This window comes from Leptosomus discolor, chromosome Z, assembly GCF_034619465.1.
Source record: "Leptosomus discolor isolate bLepDis1 chromosome Z, bLepDis1.hap2, whole genome shotgun sequence".
Lineage (NCBI taxonomy): Eukaryota > Metazoa > Chordata > Aves > Leptosomiformes > Leptosomidae > Leptosomus > Leptosomus discolor.
In genome coordinates this window covers 52,819,683-52,840,412 of record NC_141419.1, presented here as the reverse complement: position 1 = coordinate 52,840,412, position 20,730 = coordinate 52,819,683, and positions in this window count along the sequence as shown.

The following is a 20,730-nucleotide window of genomic DNA, read 5'->3' as shown; positions in this document are numbered from 1 at the left end:
CCATGGAAGCGCCGGCGGGCAGCGCACCCCGCTCCCGGCTGCCGTGACGTAGCGCAGGGCGGAGCGGGGCGGGGCCCCGTGGGAGCCGGAGCACGGGTAGGTCGGAGCGGGCATGGATTCCACATGCCCTCCAAGGACCCCGCCGCGCCGGCACTGCAGCTTGTTGCCTTCTGCTCAAGTGGTCCGCTTGCCTCAGGCCGCCCGCGCTGAGCGCTCGCCGGGAGCCGGGTGGTCGGGCCCGTCAACCGCCGGACTGCGCGGGCATCTGGGGGACAGGGGCTGCGTGAGCCGGGTGGGTGGGGTGCGCGCAGAGGCGTGGCTATGGACCGCGGCACCCACACCTGCTTGCTCTTGCCTTCTGCTGTTGGGCAGCAGTCTGGCTTCCAAAGCTGAGGGGTGACTTTGCTAGTTCAAGCTAGTGTGGGACGTTAATTTTCTTAGTCGTACTGGCCAGATGTTAAGTATCTGGTGATGAAGTACTAGATTTGCGATCTGCCTGGCTTTTTCTATTTTAAGCCTTTATGCAAAACAGTTAAGGAAAGCTAAGCAAAAGGCCAGTTTGGAAAATAGTAGGGCCTGAAGACTGCGGTGTTTGCTTCAGTTGATGTCAAATGGTGGAAAGATCAGGAAAGTGGTTTCGTCTTAGCAGACCACAACCAAAGTAGTGGAGCAGTCATTATGTTAGGAAGCTGGTGGACATTCATGAACCTTGGCAACAGGACCATGACTTAGGTTAATGCTTTGTACAGAGTGAATCTGCCGTAATATTTATTATCCTTGTGTCATGAGTTCCTTAAGTAAATGCCATTCTGATAGGATAATCCTTTAATTGTTAGAGTCGATTGTTAGATATTTTCTTTGGCTTCTTTTCTGTGAACATTAAACTGCAGCAGGGCTTTTGGGGTCAGATGCACATATAGAAGAAAAGGAAATCCACATTGGCAGTGAGGTCTTTTTAATCTGTCACAGTGTGGAAGGAAATGGATAAAATGACAGAATAGCCAAGAAGCCTTGTACAGTAATATTTCTGCAGTTGAAATAACATGGGTAACAACCAGATTTTGTGTATGAGCAGACTTGTTCTGATATCACAGAGTCCTTAAACATCTCAGTTTATGAGTCATATCGAATAATGTAAAATCACATATAGATAATTTCAACAGTGTTTAGATAATAATTAGTTAATAGTTTACTGGCTGAGTAAACTATTTTTTACAGAGCTTTACAGAGCTCAGAGAGTTGTGGTCAGTGATGCTGAGTCTAGTTGGATGCCTATAACTAGTGGTGTTCCCCAGGGGTCGGTACTGGGTCCAGTCTTACTCAATATATTCATCATCAACCTGGATGAAGGGACAGAGTGCACCCTCAGCAAGTTTGCTGACGATACACAACTGTGAGGAGTGGCTGACACGCAAGAGGGCTGTGCTGCCATGCAGCAAGACCTGGACAGGCTAGAAAGCTGGGCAGAGAGGAACCTAATGGGGTTCAATAAGGGCAAGTGTAGGGTCCTGCACCTGGGGAGAAATAACCCCATGCACCAGTACAGGCTGGGGGTCAACCTGCTGGAGAGCACCTCTGCGTAGAAGGACCTGGGAGTTGTGATAGTCAACAAGTTGTCTGTGAGCCAGCAGTGTGCCCTTGTGGACAAGAAGGCCAATGGTATCCTGGGGTGCATGAAGAAGTGTGTGGCCCGCAGGTCAAGGGAGGTTATCCTCCCCCTCTACTCTGCCCTGGTGAGGTCACATCTGGAGTACTGTGTCTGGTTCTGGGCCCCCCAGTTCAAGAGGGACAGGGAACTACTGGAGAGAGTCCAACGGCTATGAAGATGATTAAGGGGCTGGAGCATCTCTCTTATGAGGAAAGTCTGAGAGACCTGGGGCTCTTTAGCCTGCAGAAGAGAAGACTGAGAGGGGATCTTATCAACACTTATAAACATCTAAAAGGGTGGGTGTCAAGAGGACAGGGCCAGACTCTTCAGTGGTGCCCAGTGAAACAAGAGGCCACGGGCACAAACTGGAGCACAGGAAGTTCCACCTCAACATGAGGAAAAACTTCTTTGCTTTGAGGGTGACAGAGCACTGGAACAGGCTGCCCAGGGAGGTTGTGGAGTCTCCTTCCCTGGAGATGGATCTCCTGCCTGGATGCAGCCCTGTGCAACCTGCTCTGGGTGAACCTGCTTTAGCAGGGGGGTTGGACTAGGTGATCTCCAGAGGTCCCTTCCAACCTCTACGTTTCTGTGATTCTGTAGTAAACTGTTAACAAGTTTAGCTGTTAATTAATTGGAAAAAGAAGTTAAAGGTCTTGTGTCACACAAACCATGAGACAGAAATTGGAAAGGGTGAAACTGATTTAAATAGCATGTGTGCCATTTCATGATCATCTGTATGTCTTCCCCTTGAAAAATCATGGTCCTCTTTATGGCAATATTGTTTCAGATGCTTTGAACAACAGTTTTTGCTGAAGGTACTGAAGGAAGCATGTGAATAAGCATTCTTCATAGCTTTATCCATGGTTTATAACCAATAGAGCTTGACTGATTCAGGTTCCCCCTCCCCCAATCTATCAGGCTTTTTCTTCCCCATGAATTCCCTCGAGGTATGTTTGTTCCTGACAAGTCCAAGCAACTGCCTTCCAGCACAGTGGCTTATGACTGAGGAAAGTTACAATCAAAAGTCAAGAAGGAATACTTTTTAGAACATCGTCAGTCATTGTTGTTGAACTGTCCTAGAGAAATGTGAGTAATGCATGGACTGCGTAAGATGTAACAGCATTGGGATACTCAGGAATGTGGTGACATGCTGCGTGGCAAATTGTGTGTCAGATGCAAAGCATGGGGGAAAAAAAGGGGGCATTGTCTTGGTTAATGAAGACTATGGCATAACTTAATATTCTTATTTTTCAATGCCCGTATTTGCAAAACTACCCTCCTTAAAACTGAGAGTTCTAGTGCTATATGGGCAGGAAAATTGTTTTTTGAAGTTTTTTTTCCAAAATGAGAAGCTAGTGCTCTTATTGCAGCAAGGTAAGATAGTCTTTGAATTTTCAGAATAGAAAACAGTACTGCAATTTGTGTTCCTTATTTTGAAACAAAATCAATTATTGAAGTCTTTGTAGATGTCTGGGGTTTTTTTAATCACTGAAATGCATGAATTTGTTCAAGTCAGGTGTAAATAGATTTCAAGTTTGTATGCAGAAATTTCCTTTGAGAGAGCTATAAGATATTCTTCAATGAAATGTGACACAACTTTGAACTTGCATGTGGAAATTGATTTGACAGTCACATTTAATTTTTTTAAGTGTACCTGCCTGTTAGCAATTGTTGACTGATTTATTGCTTGGAGCCAAAGATAGGAAAGAGAATTAAAAACAATGAGTGACGTTCTGTCATCATCCTAGCATACAGCAGCTTTTGAAAGAGGCCTCTTTGGGTTATAGTCCCTTATTCTATTGTAAATTGTAGAAATTTTCTCATGAGAGAAATAAAGAACTTCCACTTTCATATCTTACACCCAAAATGTGAAAGAACTTGAATGCCAGTGAAAAACCCTTAGACTGCTAAATTGTCCATTAAAATTCATGGAGCTTGCTTGACTTTCACCTTTGAGAAAAACGCAATTGGCCACTTTTTTTTTGAATTTCTTAAAATTGGCCTTGTAGATGAACTGAAAGAGCAGAGAAATTACTTTGCAAGATTATGTGAGTGTCAAGGATGTCTGGGAAAGGGTCTTTTTATCAGGAAATGAAATGGTAATTCAGAGAAAGGCACTTAGGAGTTCTGTGTATTTATTCTTTTTCTGGTTTTGATAGTTCCACTAAAATGTCATTGTGTGCTTCCTGATAGTTGTAGCAACAAAGGGCACAGCACAAAGCATATCTATCTCCTTTTCCCTTAGCCCTATGAGTCCGTTGTTGTCATCCTTTACAAAGTCTCTGTGGAACCACTTTTAAGTAGTCTTGAAAAATGAAGAAACCAGAAGTGACCATACTTCTCTGCTCTGATATGAGTCTACCCAGGTGCTAGCTGTCCTCTGCCCATATAAGCTGTATTAAGCTCTTAAACCCTGAATAGCATTACACAATTCTATGGGTTTCCAAACCACATTCTAATCACTTTTATGCTGAGGACATCATTGGCCTAGTATATCTATACTTACCCTTGCATGGATCAGAAATCTTTCCGAGCGATCAGTTAAAAAAAGCCCAGACATTAACCTGTCACTTTTCTTTTAATGACTCTTCCCCAGTGATATGCAAACTAAGTAACTACGAACTGTGGCAAAGTATTGCAGAAGAATATAGTCTGCAAAGGATTTGCAGATACATTTTGTAAAAAACCACATACATAACTTTACTAAAAAAGCAAAAGTGATGCATTTTACATTTATGTATGATCAGCTGGAGATTGGTCCCTGACTGCTTTTTAGAATGTAGCTGAGTGCCTCTTTAGGTAGGTGCCTTTAAAAATCCAGCTATTTAGGTCTATGTAATTGTTGGTTTAAATGTCTTCATTAGCTCTGGACCAAACTAATTAAGCTATTGTATGTAAAGAAAACTTTGTGAGAAAGACAGTATCATTTCCTGGATGTATAAATGGTATCTAGAGTCTCAAGGTAAGGAATTTTTCCAAAGTTTGAAAAAATACTGTCTAAAACAAAGTTTTGAATGATATTCTGGTTATGCACACAGATGTACCCCAGAGGAGATGTGGATCGGCTCTTCCTGTATGTATGCAATTACAGAACCAGAGACCACTCTATTTGGTATCATTGAAGTAAAACAATGCTATGGTGTTCTTGTCATGGTATTCCTGTACAAAACATTTATCATAATTAAAATAATTTATTGTATTTCTGTGTAAGTTTTTGACAAAATGCCTTGAAGGGACTGAGGAATCTCGTAGTGTTTAGTATTAGATTTTCATGTTTGTTACCTTTTGTCCTTGCAGTACCAAAAGGCTGTGGTAGTGCCAGGATCAATTTCTTGGGCTCAAGAACATGAAGTAATCAAGAGAACAAAAGAATGCTGAAAAAAAAACCCTCTTATGCTTTTTATTGTAAATCATGAACATATACTTAAGAATATATCTCATAAGTTTAAATTATTTTCAGAATAGAATTTTTGAGATTATTTTTGCTAGTAAAATCACAGCATTTTATGCATTCTGTATTTTGCTTTCTTATTTTAAGCAGGAGAATAATAAGAGTTAACCATGAATGTTGCTCCTTTATAATGCTTTTGTAAAACTGCGTTGCCAGATACAGTCTGCTTTTAGTATAATGGCAAATTGCTAAAGGTAGACAAGCTACTTTAATTTGTTGCAAAGAAGAAATCATTTTATATACAACTGTAAAAAATTCAGTAGCAGCAATAAATTGGCCTAAGAACTTTAAAATAAGTTCTTATCACTGGTCTGAACAAGTGTTTCTTTGGAAAGATTTCATCTACATCGGTGTCTTCTAGTATTCCAATGAACAGTATTTTTCTTTCATTACTCTCACATTTATCTTTAGATCCAACAGCTTCCAGCAGAATTTAGGCTGTTTACCTACAGATGAAGGCTGGAAGGGGTCACGATTCATATCATGCATTGTTATACGTGATCTTCTATCACAGTCCCCTGCTTATTTTTTCTTAACTGAATTGATCTGTATCTGTGGTTCTTACATGTTTTGAGCCTATGTAGCCTCTTCCTCTGTCACAGGGACATTGTAAACTCCTAGAGGCACACTGTGTCTCAGCTGAAGTAAAAAAGTGTTGCTACCAAGCACTGTCAGCAGCAGTGCTTCCTGAAAATCTGCTCTGTCCCCCATAAATCACAGCTATGACCTGGCCAAGTGATGAGCAAAAGGACAAAAAGGCCCCAGTAGAAAGAGCCACAGTGAGCACAATATGTTAATTGTTCTCATGACAGCAGCTCATTTCTTTTGTGGGCTGCTCCAGTGTACACAGAGACTCACCTGCATAGATGTTCTACTCTTGGCAAAATCTGTCTGCATGATACGTATGCTTGGTGCACCTGTGGTAGTCCCGTCACTTTCTGGAAGCACTGAATGTTTTCTAAATGGATGAGTGGCCTGCGGCTGTTTCCTGATGCTTAAAGCATGTAGGGTGTCTGCTGTTGAAAGGGGTTGGAGGTTAGGGCTTCAAAATAAACAGTACTGCTTACCACCTTAATTACTTCTTAAAAATCTAGTGTATCTATTTTAGAGATTTATGTTTATGACTGTCTCAGATGCCAGAAATTTATCAATAATTTCCACATACATGACTACTGTCTTGGCTTGCATGATTATTTACATTTTAAAGTTATATGTTTGCCTGTTTCTGAAACTTTTGTGTTTTGCTTGCTTGTATTCTTCTTTGCAAAAGCATGAAGAATTCAGAATATTGCCTCAGTGGAGAAGTATACTGTTCAGGACTTTAGTGCACTCCTGAAAGATGATTTTCATGAACTGAAAAAAAAAAGTCTCTGCAGTTTTTTTCTTGTGTTGTAAACATCACCAAAAAAGGCTTGTTTTAGGAATAATAAAAATACAACAGTTAAATAAATCAGTTACAGAAATCCATTTTGTTTCCTGTGTGAAACTGTGAAATGATACCACGGTTTTCTGCTAGGCTGTTCACAAAGTGTGAATTAAATCTCAGAGACACAGATTCTCAGTGTTACACACACACTTAATTTACATTAAAACATAAAATTAAGTGCAACTGTACTTTGAAGATGCGTAAAGTACAGTTCATCATCAAGTTTTACTGTAATCCTAGAACAGATGGTGGTGTTAAAAGAATAGTTGGTTTAATACCTAACTGTTTTTCAACAAAAAAGTAAATAAGAAATGTTTTTTCAGTCTACACCCACCCATGGACTCTAATTGGAGTCTGTCCTGGTTTGGGCTAAATCAGAACTAATTCTGTTTTAGTGCTTTAACTTTTCAGTTAAGTCTTCTCTAACTAACGGCACTTTCTGAAACAGCAGCCTGTTTTTCCAGACAGTGACTACTTCTAGCAGTGATAAGGCCTGATGTTTATAGTTTGTACCAAGGAATGGTATGCAGAGAGGCCCTTGTTTATACTTGTTCTTATAGCGACTAAGGTCACTGCTAAATCTTGTACTCCATGTTGGGGTGCCGGCAGTGAAAAGGGTCGCACCTACAGGGAGGAGCAAACCGGACAGGTGACCCAAACCTGACCAACAGAGTATTCCATCCCATATACATCGTATTCAGTATAAAGCTGAGAGATCACGAGGGTCTCACTCTCTTCTTCGATGGCCGACATCTGAGGAGGACTCTGTCTGTTCTTCTGTCGTCGATCCCGATCTGTACATCCCTGAATCCGGTGCCTGAGTTCAGCTCCTGCATCCCATCCCTGTCTGCTGCCGAGTCCAGCCTGGGGCCACCCAAGTGTCAGCCCTGCAGTGTGGTGGTGACGTATTGTCATCAGGGTGGGGAGAGCTGGGTTCGGTATTGGTTTTGTATATATTTGTATATATTGTATATATTTCATTATTTCCTTATTCTTATTATTATATTTTCTTTTATTGTTATTATTTCATTAAAGCTGTTTTAGTTTTCTTTTCCAAACCATAAAGTCTCTCTCCCTTGTTCTCTCTCCTTTTCCTTTTTGGGAGGGGAGAGGGGTTGACAGAGAGCGTCTGTCATTCGTTAGTGGCCGGCCCAGCCTCAAACCGTGACAGAGTCTAAGAAACGTTTTTATGTCTTTCTGTACTCTGTCTTGAAACACATGCTGAGTGAAAGAGGGGAATGAAGAGCAGACCAAATTGGGGTAACAGTTTAATTCTATTTAAAGAAAATAGAGAGAACGCTTGTTTGTTTATAACACTTGTTATTTGTTATTATTGTTAAATGGAAGTTTACCTGCCAACAATGAAATACAGTAGAGACAGAAAAAGAATTAATCTGTAACCTTTTGTTGATAAATAGAAGTTTAGCAAAAGAAAGTATGAAGTGTGTCATATCCAAGCAAGATGCAGCCAGAAAATAGAGCCCTAATGCAAGCAGAAAATTTCATAATAGGGCCTGTCTAGACAGTACACCAAGACTCAGATAAACTGTAAAGCAGGGTTTTTATGGACATAAACCAGCAAGAATGTCTTCCACATCTACATTGTGTTCTTTCACTAGATGATGATATTACAGCAGGAAAGAGAACCTATAATTGCCATAACTAATACCTACAAAAAACTCAGTCTTCAATTGTGTGAATAAATACTGTAATGCTACACTAATTTGTTACAGGAATTAGTTTGTTACAGTGAGTTTCCTTTTATATGTCAGCCCTTTTTATCATTAACAACTTTTCCAATATGAAAGTTTCAAGAGTGGATTTGGGGATTTTTCTCACCCTCTTTTATATACAAGTTCCTTACTGACAAATTTAAGCTAAGGTTGATGACAAGATGACATTGGTAAATTGGATTCTTAGAGTCGTAACACCCATTTTCTCTACCTGAACTAGATTAGCAGAGTACTTACAAAACAGGGAGAAGAAAAGAGCACATTCAAAATATACTCTTTTATGTATAATTTTATTCCAAAAAAGTGCCTCACAGAAAGGTTGAAAATACCTTTAAAATTGTAATGTAATCTTTTAATTCAGGGGAAAATACTGGTCCATGTATTTGAATCTAATACTTTACGATAGAAAATGAAGCTTTCAATCTTTTAACAATTATCTGTCACATTTAAATGAATATTGTAATGCCCAGATCTCATATTTAAGAGATCATGTTGTATCAGAAGAGATTTAGGAGGAAAGCTTACATAAATTTTCTCTGTGGCTGGAGGTAATGCAAAAGTAGATTGACTGTAAGAGATGCCTGTAGTAGGATTGTTTTTCAGACCGTACACTCAGTCAGAATTTCCATTTTACATTCTTATTTTGTCAGAGGAATGTCTGCCTCTGAGAAACTTGTGACTGTTTATATATATCATTCATGATACAAGTATCAAATTATAATTTTAAAACATAATTAGAAGTTTGTATTTCCTAATGACAGCTTTGACTAACAAAAAAGGAAAAAAAAATGCATCCTAAAAAATAATTTAGTCCTGCAGTAAGCAGGAACCTACTAGAAGCCAGTGTAATGTACCATCAATTCTTGCTAATATACAGACTTGAAAAGTCTATTTTGGGTTGGTATGAGAGGCAAATCCCCACTGCTGTTGCCTCTTTTGCCTGCAGGAAAGCTGCATAGATGGTGATGATGCTTATGTCTTTGGTCCTTCTTCCTTCTCCTTCACCTCTGCACATCATTCACTCTCACTTCCTTGACACGGTGTGCATATTGTGTATTTCATATTTCAACTCTGTCTTTTCCCTTGTCTGATTGCCTCAGAGGGCTGGGAGCAGGTTTCTTGTGCGTGTCTCTGACAGAGAAGCCACAGAGGTGAACAAACAGTAACCTGCTCCCGAACTCTGAGCGGCTCTAAAGAGGAAGATGCTGGTGGTACTACAGATGGCATTGTACAGAAGGGACCTCCAAAGAGAAAAGCTGCCTGCTGTATGTCCTCATCCCAGGTGCCTGACTGACATCCTGGGTATGTGGAGCCAAGTCAAGGGACAAAGTGGTACAGGAGGGTAAGAAAAAAGTGTTGAGAGTACAGACTTGCCTGGGTGCTGTAATGCCTGTTACGATACAGTCTGCATTGGGCGTGTTTCCTCCTTACAAGCCTGGTAACTGCTTTTATGTGGTGATGGCCTGCCATCTTCTCAGTTCAGCTTATTTAGAAAAGTGGAGCAAAGCCTTAGAGGAAAAGCTGTTAAAACTAACCCACAATCACCTCTAGAAAAATCTAAATTTATGTTTTATTTTAAGTGACAAAGGTAGCACTTGCCTTTTTGGGATGCTTTAACAGCATTAACACTAGTTTTTCCCCAAATGAGTTTTTTTTGCTGGACTAGATCTGTGTAACTTAAGAAAGAAATCCTGTGTGAGTTAAATTCAGGCTGGATGAAAGAAGCGTCCCTTCTGAGCCCTTCGCAGTGCCCAGCATTACCTCAGTGAGACATTTCTCCTTGGTTCTCTGGCAAAGGACTGTCCATAATCTTCCTGAATATTTAATGTCTCTCAAAAGTACCATGATGCTTATATTCTATAAAAGCATGAGGCAATGACTGTACTGGAAGATAAAATGAAAAATAAGTGTGCAAAGATACAGCTATCAGTGCGCATTTTTTTTGGCTTGACTCCTTTTTCCTAACTGCAGTCACAGAAGTTTTTGCATATAGTGGGCACCCATGGGCACTAATGAATGTATCCAGTCAAAATGAAATCCCTAAGGAAATCACATCAAACCTTCCGTCTCTTCTGACCTTCAATTCCTCCTTTTCTCTGTCTTCTTTCTCCTGCCCTTAAAACCTCACCATTTTGCTGAGGAGCAGACAGTGCAAGTTTACTTTATCAATAGAACAGGCTGTAAGAGCTGCTAACTGTGTCCAGGCAATTAATTGCTGGTAGCACAGCGGTGGTTATCTTACTCAAGCCAAGTGGGATCACAGGATGAAAGAATGGAAGGCTTTTTTGAGGGTACTATGGCTAAAAGCGACTAAGGGAATACAGGGCAGGACTGGAGGTCTAGGATTTAGGTAAAATGCTTAGCAGGGCAGGGATGAGGCTGTCCTTTCTAGATCTTATGGTGGAAGGGTGGTGAAGGTTAGGTAGTGTGGACTCCTAGAGCTAAAGATTCAGGGCTGCAGTGTGTTTATTTACAGTAGATTGTTGTATGAGTTATATGTATACAGGAAAGGAAGGAAATTTTGAAATGGATGTCTGATCTCAAAAGTTTGACACCTTCTGTATTGAACTGTTCTCCATTTAAATTTAGAGCAATATCCAGTTGCCAGTTGGTAAGTTAAATGAAAAGTCTCTGTAGTTTTCTTAGAGATTAGTTTTTCTAAAGCTGTTAATTAGTATTTTCTAACCAGAGTTCCTTGTTTGCTATTTTCTGCTTTTCAGAAACATTCAATAAATATATAAGAAAGGACAAAAGCCTTAACAGTTCCCTTAATACATTTCAACCAGTTCTCATCCTTTCTGGCAGTCTGTCCAATCATTGTCATTTTCTGGGTTGAACACGTGACTTTTTTTTCTGTACAATTAGAAAAAAAGATTTTTGTACAAATGATCATGAGCCACAATTTTCAAGGAAATTTCTTCAGATTGAAAATATGCTGTTTCAAGCTTCTGGTACACAGCTATTACACTGTAAAGTTAAATCTAAACTAATTACTAGTTCCTGCAGTTTCAGCTTCCCAGAATTTTAAGCTTGAATTCCAGAAATTGAAATCCAGTATTGAAATCTAGTATTGAAAACAAATTTCTGTCACCAGCCTCCAGATTCAGTAAGACTTTTGATGACCTATTGCCTTAGAAAATCTAATCTAACAGTTTATGACTGAGCGAGCATTTGTTAATCCTCCCCTTTAAAAAATCCTATTGTAATTTTAATACCTAAATGCTCGATACTTCTGTGCAAGTGCCCTGGACTAAATAGAGCAGTTGAGTATTCTTACATGTCCAGTCTTTTCTTCATTTACTTTCCACTTACTTCCAGGCTTACAGGTGTTGATCTTTGTGGCTAGATTCAAAATATTTGTGACAATCTTTTCTGTGATAATTTTTTCATACTGCTGCTTTTAATTGAAATACTTTTGTTTCCTTGTTTCTAGCTGTTTTTTGCTGTTATATAAACTTAATGTGCTACTTTGTGTAGCAGTACTTCCTTGTAGCTGTGGAAATTTAAAGACATGAATGAGGCTGGTGGTCAGAGGTAAGGTTTTTGGCTCAGAGTCATACAGTTCATGTGTGCTTTTCTTACTGGATGATGTCAATGCGAACACTTGCTAACTTTGTGAGGTGGGCTTTCAATTAAATTCATGGCAGGGAGCGTGGATGGTGTTGCAACTTAATGCCAAACTAGAAGTGTGCAGACTAAGTGGACTTGGATTCTTCAGTCACAGATAGACAAACAGTGCTTCTAATTATATAACTTCCCTGTTCTATGGGGCAGCATGGGCCGGGGCAGGCTGGTGCAGGCCAGGGAGGCAGTTCGAGCCCGGCAGTGCATCATCTTAGGGCAGGTCTGGGTGTTGCCTCTGTTCCCTCTTGGGTACCTGTGATATCTCCCTATTGTCCACCAGGAGTGTGTCCTGAGTTCTCTTCCAGATGTCTTCCTGAGGTGACAGACAACTTCAGTCAGGAGATTGGGTAGACGGTATGTGATCTTGATTGGCATTTTCAGATTCCTGCAGCGTCTAACCACTGGCTGGCATTTGTGCTGGCGTTCCCAACCTGCATCCTCAGTGATTCTCCACATGACACGATGACACGTTCACAGCTTTCACAGCAAGTTAACAGGTTGCTGTTTAGGAAGGATGAGGGAAGAAGAGAAGAGAGTATCATGCTGCCTGTAAAGGAGCTCTATGTCTTCACTCCAGTTTGAAATGGAGGGCATGTCTGCTTAGGGTGTCTAGGTCAAGATTAGAGGGGGACATAATATCAAAAATGTGGTTAGCATATGCTACAGACCACTTAGGAGGAAGTGGACAAAAAACTAACCCAACCTGCTAATTTTCTTTGTTCTCAGGGCAGGGGTGGGGTGGGATTTAGCCATCCAGACATCTGCCAGGATGACAACACTTAGCACAAGCAATCCAGGAAGTTCCTAAACTGTGTTAGTGACAGTTTCCTAATGGAAATGCTAGAGGGGCAAAGAATGGGCCAACTTCTGCCTGACACACAAACAAGGAAGAGTTGGTGGCAGAAGCCATAAGAAGCAGCTTAGGTTGCCACAACAAGATGATTGAATTACAGTTTCAGAGGAAGGCAAGCAATAGAATTAGGACTTCAGAAGAGCAGACTTTGGGTTGTTTAGGAAATTGCTAGGCAAAGTCATTCCTTTAGGAAGCTGTCCTAAGAGGAAGAGTGCTTAGATCAGATTAACTGAACTCACTGAAAGCTCAAGAAGGAAAAACTGTGTTGTGCAAGAAGACCGGGAATTTTGACAGAAAACTTGCTTGGCTGACTTAAGAACGTCTTGACTAATATGCAAAAAAGACAGCATGCAAGAAGTGGAAACAGGGACAGCCAACTAAGGAAGATCACAAAAGCACTCAGGAAAAAAATCAGGAAAGCCAACTGAACAAGAAAAGACTAGGAAAGTAAAGAAGGTTCTACAAATACACTAATAATGAAAGGTAGTTCAGACAAAACTGATCTGGTTTTGAACTTTATGATGGGCAACATAAAAACCACTGAAGCACTCAATGCCTTTTTTGCCAAAGACGTCGCAGGCAACCTTGCTCCTGATTTCTACATGTATTACCAACGTTTTAGAAGAAGAGTGATAGCTAACACTTAGGGAATAACAGATCTTTTATAGAAGTTAAATGTACTGGGACCAGGTGGGATGCAGGTGAGGGTGCTGATGGAGTAATCTGCTATGTCTGTGAAGTCACTGTCTGTCATTGAATCAAAATCAGAGAAATCACAGGAGATCCCTGACAAATAGAAAAAAGCTATTGCTATTGTAATAAAGAATAAGGCCAGTTTGTAATGAAGTGTGTATCCATTGCTGACTAACTAATGGGCCTTTAGAGATAAGAAGGAAGCAAAGTTAGACAAATGAAGGACAGCAGGTGGAATCCTCCAGTCAGACTGTGGGGCTCAAGGAACACAAAGGACTGAGCAGGAGAGAGATAAAGAGGGAAGCTAGCGAGAGCTGGTTCTGCAAATTGGAAAAAAACCCAGGATGATACAGGGCATGCACCACAAGACAAGTTCAAGAGTTTAACCATGAGGAAGACTCAGATCTTCATCCCCAACGACCACCAAGGACAACCAACAGAGGCGTAACTTGGGCAGACTGGGGCGGGACTATGGGAGGAAATTATGTTAATGAATTCCTGGAAATTATTAGAATAACCTGACCTCTTCTTAGGAATGTAATAAATATGTATAAAAGCTGTAAATATAAGGCAAGAATCCTAATGCTTGCATGCGCATGTATGAAAGGACCTATCCCCCGTGCTCCCCAGTGCCACAGTAAAGAATACCTGCTTAATAACACTTAGTTGTTATTGAGTTTTCTTCAATTCACTATACTCATCTTTAGGAAAAATGAAAAAGGAGGATGTGGAGCCTATAGGCCAGTTAGCCTCATCTCAGTTTCTGGCAGGATTATGGAGCATGTCTTCTTGTAATCTGCTTCCACACGTGTGAAAGACAAGAAAGTAATGATGAACAGTCAACACAGATATGCTAAGGGCAAATCATTCTTGATCAGCTTGATTGCCATCAGTGATGAAACAGCTGAGCAGAAAACATTGATTGTCATATGCCTTGACTTTAGCACAGTTGTTGGCACCATCTTTCATAGCATTCTCATTTGGAAGTATAGCCTGTATGAGCAGACTGTCAGGTGGTATAAAAATGGGCTGTAGCACCTGGTTCAATAGTTAGTAAGCAGTACAGTAATATGTGATTGGCAGCTGGCAACAAGCTGAGTCAGGAGACAGTGCTGATGGCAAATGTTGCCGTCATCAGTGGTATAGATAATGAGATAGAATGCACTCTTAGTAGATTTGAGGATGGTACTGCATACGGGAGCATGGTTGACATATGCAAATGGCAGAGTTTCAATCCAGACAGATCTTGATAAACTTGAGGATTAGATCAACAGCAACATTATGAAGTTCAGCAAGGAGTGCATGAGGATGGCCTAGGATATTGAGGAAGTAATTATTCCATTCTGCCTGACTGTGGTGGGACTGCCAATGGTATGCTGGTACAGTTTTGGGTCCCCAGTTCAAACAGATAATTTAAGATGCTGGAGTAGGTCCAACAGGGGACTATCGATATTTAGGAATATAGTGCATACGGCTTACAAGGAAAGAAAGAGAGAACTGGGTTTCTAGCAAGGAGAAGGAAAAGGGAAAATCTAGTTGCATCCTACAGCTACCAGAAGGTTAATTACAAAAGTAGTGGAGTTCAAACACTTTTTGGTAGTGAGTGGTATAAGAAGATGGTATAGTAACATCCACAATTTGCTGCTCGGGCAGTTCAGATTGAATGTTAGGAAAAACTATTGAACAAAAAGGGTAAGAACTGAAACAGGTGTGTCAAGAGTGTGTGGAATCTCCATCCATGGGCGTTTTCATGACTCATCTAGACAAAATCATAACTGACCTGTCCTAGTATTGGTAAGAATCCTGCTTTGAATGGGAGATTCCATTCAAATAAAATTTTCAAAGGTTCTATAATTGTCAGTGCCTGTTTACCATAGAGAAGATCCTATTGTTTCATATATCCAGTTACACAGTGGAAATTCGTTCATTTTATGTGTATCTGATGTGAAAGGTACTTACACCCAGCAATTTCAAAGCTTATTCTCGTTCATAATAAAGCTAAAGAAATAGTGAGTTTTCTATGAGTAGTTAAAAATTACAAACTGGTATTTGCAAGAATTCAGGTCTTATTCTCAAGTGGGGTTCTTTTTCACTTAACTTATATAACATATTTCCTTCCATAAACTTGTAGAAAAAGATAGGATTTTTTTAACTGATAGTTGCAAATATATAGCTTACATGTGTCATTTGATAATTAAAACTTGCAATAAGTATTTTGCAAAGTACAGACTTTAATTATGAATTTATTTGTTCAGTGAAATTCTATTCAAAAGCCACATCATGTCCAGTCCTTTTCATTAGAGTACTTAAGGAAATAGTTGACCATTAGTACTTTGCTAAATTCTTATAGGTTGTAGAATCAAGGTGAAAGTTTTATGTCTGAACTCTTGGTGAGTGCCTGCAGAGATATTATAAACAATGTATTTATCTGGTACAGGAAGCTGAAAGAAGAATATGCTTGGCTTCTTCAGAAAGACTGTAAAACAATTTTTATATCTGACTTGGAATAAATTTTATGCCCCAGTGAATTTTGACTGAGAAAACAAACTGGTGATGTGTAAAAAATGTATTTTTTTTTTGTTTTGTCAGTCAAATCCTTTGTGTGAAATATGCTAAATTAAGTTGTAGGTCTAAGTTGCAATTCTCTTCTGGTCTGGAAAGTGCTGAAATAATTTCCTGAAATGTTCTTGAACATGCCCCAATGAGGGAAACAGAAATCAGCTGTTCCTAGAGAACTCAGACAGGAACCAGGATAGCCAGCTGTTTGTATTCACCAGCTCAAAGCGACCCAGTCCTTCTTACATACAGGGCCAGCAGTCTCTTCTTATTTGTGTAAGGTGAGCAATTCAGAGTCTATGTTGAATACAAACAAGCTTTCAGACTGAGTAAGTATCTTGAATTGCAGGCAATAAATATCAAAGGCCACGATGCAGGAAAAGTAGAATGTAGCCTCTTTTCTACCAGGTAATCCCTGGAGGTGTGTTCAGCTGTCTGAGAAACTCCTGTACTCCCTGTCCTGTCCACTTACTATCTGCTCTCTAAGTGTGGCCACATTTGAAATGAGAATAAGGGTGAAGAAAAGGTTAGAAATGAAAATGGGTTAGAAAATAGAGGATTTTGATGTTTCTGGGGAGTGTATGTTTCTGTAAACAGTGATTATAATCTCAGTAATTTGCGATAAGATTCCTGATGGTCTAATGCAAGTGTATGCCGGTGTGAAGTTAGCCTTGTTCTTGCCTTCCCAGCACTTCAATGAAACTCCATACATCTGTGGATCCTAGCTTTGGAGAATAGAGGCTGAAAAGGAAGAGTATTCTGCAGTTACTTCCTCTTTTTTCTCTCATTTCTGCTTAGCTTCTTGCTGTTATTTCCATGCAGGTGCTATCTCCTACAAGAAAGTGGAAAGTCCAAATTTGTGATATGTTTCAAATATAATAATGATTTTTCATGCATGAAATTCTAACACACCTCTGAAAATTAATCGAGTGCTTTGTGTTGGCTATACGATAGCTACAAAGTTGTTTGGTGTCTTTTTTTTTAAAGTCAGGACTTGAGTTTTTCTTTATAGCAGGGAGCTGCTTGCTGCATTACCTTAAAGAATTACATGTACCAGACAGAGAGAGCCCTTTAGATGTCAGTCAAGTGTAGCAGCATAAAATACCTTTTTAATAGCACCCTTTTCAAAAACTGCATTCAAATGAAAACAAACAAACAAACAAACTTGGAGCATACCAAAAAAGTCCCTTGCCCTGAGTGTTTTATCAAAGAAGTAACAAATAATCAGACAACTGCAACGGTAGCTCTGGCTCAAGTGCAAAACTCTGCTTAGCTTTTGGCAGAGTAATTTTTTTCTAAAGATTATTAGCTTTTTATGAGGGCCCAAATATCTTTTGTCTCCACAGCTGCCAGCCTGCTGAGAGGCAGGCATATTTCACAGACATGAACCTGCAAACAGAATGGCATACCTGTACAAGGAAAATCTAAGAATCTTATGTGGAAATCTGACTGGCATCAGGCCATCTCATCCCAATCTTCGTCGGGAGTGGTGATTTCAACATGCCAAATAGAGGGGAAAAGATAAGTAATTCCAGAAATCATAGTCCTAACTGCAGCTAACCCTACCATTAACAAAAGAAACCGATTAAAATAATAAGTCCGACATTTGTTAACCATTGTCTCCAGCCTGTAAATCCCAGAGACACGAAGATATTCAACATCCAATCTCTTGATTGTAAGGACTGGAATAGTTCCCCAGTCTTCTTTGAGATTTCTAACATTTTATCTCTGGCTTGTTCTGTGGTAGTAGAAGCATTATGCAGAGTAATACAATGTTGATCCTGTGTATAATTCAATACTCCACAAACTCCACGTTCTTTCAAGAGTAACATGTCCAATGCTAATTGGTTTTGTAGAGCCATTTTGGATACCTGTTGCCCCTGTTGGTTTAGCTCCTTGAAGGCAATCTGTGTCCAATTAGACAGTAACTGGACTTGCCAGGTTAAATTATTTAAAACTACTCGATTTTCAGTGCCAGTTAGAGCAGGAATAAAGATGGTCTGTAAAGCAAAAGAGACACGTCCCACGGTCAAGGTGGGAGGTGATTGTTCATTAAGGATTTGAACATCGGTTGATCTTCTTGTCCTGCTAGAGTTAGAAGGAAAGATACAGCTTGAACACAGAGATGGAATCACTATTCCGCATGCCAGACTGGCATGTCTTTCAAGTTGTAACATTAAATAAAGCTTTCCATCGGAACATCTCCAAGCTAAACCAAAAGGTGCGCGATATTGTGTGGTTCTACAATCCCATTTATCCTCAGTATAATTGTGAAATCGCAACATTGAATCCGCTTTTATTGTCAGGCTTCTAACAGGGAAATGTATTCAAGTAACACCACACTTTAAGGCATATATCCGATTATATCTATGGAGTGCACTATCCTGGGTAATGTCATATGTTCTATCACAGGAATCAAGATCCTTGTTTTTCCACCCTTTCCAGGGATTCCTCCAGCAGATACACATATCTCTGATGAGAGTTCTTAAGATTTTAAATGCCATACAGGTTTGACAGTTTCGCCAGTTCCTGTATCACATGTAATTATTTCTTTACACTTCAATAGAGCAGAAGGGCCTTTAGGAGGATTCCTGTTACTGGAAAATTGTTTAAATTGAGGCCTGCTTAAGGACCACATCCACATGGTATTTTTAAAGTTGGGTACGTAAGGTCCTGTAGTCCAGTGTAGCTGAATACACCAATCCAGGGTAACTGTTTCAGTATAAGGAGTTCCATAATAATCTGGTATCTGTATGGGGAAAAATGTGGGATTGAAGGGAAAAACTATACACTGTAGTCTTTCTCACCTTTTTCTGAAATAGTTTTTTCCCGTAACCAAGATGGACCAATTTCCCTGCTTAATTAAAAAATCTGGCCATACCAATTTAGTCAAATTGACTGTGAGACTGGAACGGGGTTCAGTCATATTGCACATGGCATAGGTACTCCAGTATGGCCCAGTCATACTATGAATAGATTCAGGGACTGGAGACCAGCATTCTCAGATTCAATTGACCAAAGATTTTCATTTCCAAATGATAGTACAAATTTTATTTCCTTCCTGGCATTTCCAAATGTTCCTCTGGTACCCCCATACAGATTCGTTATTAGTTGGAAGCTCTGAAACAAAGGATAAATTCACCAGAATAGCAAAAAATCTTAGACCTTGCTCTGAGGAGGGAGGGAGTGCTATACAAAGTCCCTGATCTGTGATTCCACATACAGATAAATCCCTGAATCGGTACCCATGCAAGATTTGGAGATCTATTATCTCCACTCCCTCCTCCCATCTCCTTACATTATGTGGAATATAAAAACAAGATACACAAAATTGTCCATATTCTATATAAAGTAACATTACAATGCAACCTATTACTACAGCTGAAAGTATAACAAAAAAAATCTCCTGCTGCCTTGTCCAAAATGGGTTTTCTTCTGGATCACCTGTGAAATTAGAACAGAAAGATTCAGTTATTACAAACTATGTTAAAAAAAGGGCACAATCCATCTGGTGTGAATTTTGTGTTCTTTCCCATGGGCATCAATGGCTACCCGTGAGTAAATGTTTAGAAGTGTTTTTATTGTTAGGGGTACTTGCCCCACAGTAGGAAGATCCACCAGGACAGGCTGTCCTGGATATTGTAGTGGAGTAGTGGGATCCTTATTTTATTTATGTCCTGGGCGTATATTTGGTGGTGTGGGACAAATGGCAATAATTTTAGGACATCCATTCACTCCTCACTGACTATTGATTTTAGTGACTGAATCTGAAAGTCACAGTTGCCAGCCTGGAGAATGTGGCTTTAAAAATTTCTTTAAGAGGCCATTTGTCCTTTCTGTTCCATTTGCCTGTGGGTAATAGTGAGTATGGAATACCCACTGAATCCCTTCAGCTTTTGCCCATTCTTGGACCACCCTGGCAGTAAAGTGGCTTCCATTATCAGATTGAATAGATTTAGGGATTGGTAGGAAGCTGAACCATATCTCATATGCTGTTATCGTAGCTTCCCCTGTGGCCCTGGCAGTGACATAAATTGGGTTATTCCTGACACTATTCCTACCCCCTCCAACAGATATTGTTTTCCCTTAGATTTCTTTAAGGCTCCAATATAATCAATTTGCCATGTGTCCCATAATCCTTTACCAGTTCTTAAATGAAGAGGGCTATCTTTTAACAGATCAAGTTCCAAGCAAGTACAGCATTGTCCACAAACTGAGATTACTTCACTACACTATTCTCGAGTTATTGGTCACCCCCTGCTCCCTGCTGCTTTAAAAAGGTCTTTGATTCCTGAATGCCCTCATTTGACATGTAACCATTCAATTAAAGGCGTTTTCCTCCTCTGGCTCCTCTGTCAAGTGAATTGCAGCCAGATGTGTTACGGAATGGACCCGATTATTCAGGAGAGCAGTTGGATGGTGACCTGTTTGATGAGCAGGTACCCATCCTATCAGAATGGCTTTGTCTTGCGATTTTTAGTGTATCTTTCCATTTGCTTGCCACACTGGCACCATATTTACCTCCCACTGATTTGATTCCCAAAACTGGAACCACTCTGTCCATCCCTTAAAAACTGCATAAAAGTCAGTGTAAATATGCAGTGGGTCAGCATTTACAGAGTCTTGGGTAACTACGTTCCATGCTGCAACTAATTCCGCTACCTGGGCACTTCGTTTCCCCTCAGTTATTATTTGTTCCAGGTTGTTAACAGTAAGGACTACAGCCCAATATTTCCATGTCTTTCA